Here is a 1607-nt window from a genome sequence, read left to right as displayed (position 1 = left end):
CCCCCCTACATTTTTCCCCTTTCAGGATATGGGCGCAGAAGTTACGAAGAGCTTATTTAATTGTTGTTGTGATGCTCTGTATTGTTTTAGTTATGGTTTATTGTATCCTCGCCTTTATCTTGATATAACCTGTAAGAGGGATAGGAATTGTATTGGATTATGTTTGTAATATTACTTATATATATATGTATGTATATATGTGGATGTACTCTTTATGAGTTTTTGTAAGTTGTATGGTATTTATGGATGTACGTTATCGAACGAAAGTATTTTTTTGGGAGCGGCATTGCGGTTTAAAGTTTTAAACAGGCTCATATTTTTAGTATTAAATAGTATAAGTGTCGTCGTAATGTCCGAGCTATCAGAGTCGCGCAGCCGGAAGTGTGAGCTCTGGTAGTTAGGGTGTTACAAGGGTACAATTGGTTAAACTATAAAAAAGGTGGATCCTAAAAATAGATTTGATGTAATTGAAAAGAAGCTAATTGAGTTAACCAAGAATGACATTTGGGGAGAACATGATAGTGTTAAGCAATGTGTTCAATTCTACAAAGATTATATCAAAGTACATGCTTTTTTGCAAGGTGTGATGAAAAGAGGGTTATAAAGAGACATTTATGGGCAAAGTTGAAGTCCTTAAAAAGATAATAAAATCATATAAAATTATTTGATTTCTACCAAATAAACACATATTCTGCTCTATTTGTTATGCATGTTTGATAAATAAAATAAGGGTTTATCTACCTTGTAATTTAAAGGCAAATGTTAAGTTTACAAATTAAGAAAAATAAAAAATAAAATATAAAAAAGTTAATTTTGATACATGATTATTAGTATATAGAAGTTTTGCACTATATCGAATATAATCAACATAACTTCTTACTTAATATACTGGATATACTGGTAGTATAAAATATTTTACACAGTCATAAATTACAACCATTTTATTAAATAACAATTCACGCTGTCAATACAAAATATAGTTATTTTTGCTAGTGCAACGTTATCTGATTAGATGTACGTGTTTAAACTGACTTTATTTATTAATTTATTTATTTGTATCATAATGTTATTTTTTTAAAAAAATCTTAAACTAATAGCAAAAAAAAATTAATTTTAATATACTGGTAGTATAAAATATTTTACACAGTCATAAATTACAACCATTTTATTAAATAACAATTCACGCTGTCAATACAAAATATAGTTATTTTTGCTAGTGCAACGTTATCTGATTAGATGTACGTGTAAAATAATTTTAAACTGACAGTGCAAGTATCAAAATCAAATTTAAAAAAAAATACATAAATAGTTATTTTTTTAATATGTGTCTCAAGTAATATATTTTTTACCATTTGTATCTATGAAAGATACAAACGCGAACAAATGTATCTATATATGAATAAAATGACAATTGTACCCATGGAAGATAGCTTTCGTGTGCCAAGAATACCCTAACAGACCAATTGTGTAACCAATGTCCGGATATTTTTGGCACACAAAAATTATAATTGTCGTTTTATTCTTCTATGGATACATTTTGTCAACATGTATCTTTTATGGATACTAATAATAATTTATTCTTTAAATTTATTTAAAATTTTACATAG

The 1607-nt window shown here is 27.2% G+C and overlaps 1 protein-coding gene across 1 annotated transcript in view; it reads left to right on the top strand.

Annotated features, from left to right (window-relative positions):
- The window catches only part of LOC107614953 (transcription factor MYB11), a 20681-nt gene that overhangs the window by 11154 nt on the left and 7920 nt on the right, over window positions 1–1607 (top strand). The window lies entirely within an intron of this gene.

The sequence above is a fragment of the Arachis ipaensis genome, chromosome B09 (assembly GCF_000816755.2).
Source record: "Arachis ipaensis cultivar K30076 chromosome B09, Araip1.1, whole genome shotgun sequence".
Lineage (NCBI taxonomy): Eukaryota > Viridiplantae > Streptophyta > Magnoliopsida > Fabales > Fabaceae > Arachis > Arachis ipaensis.
The sequence above is the reverse complement of the archived record's forward strand: the minus strand, read 5'-3'. Positions and strand labels throughout refer to the sequence as shown.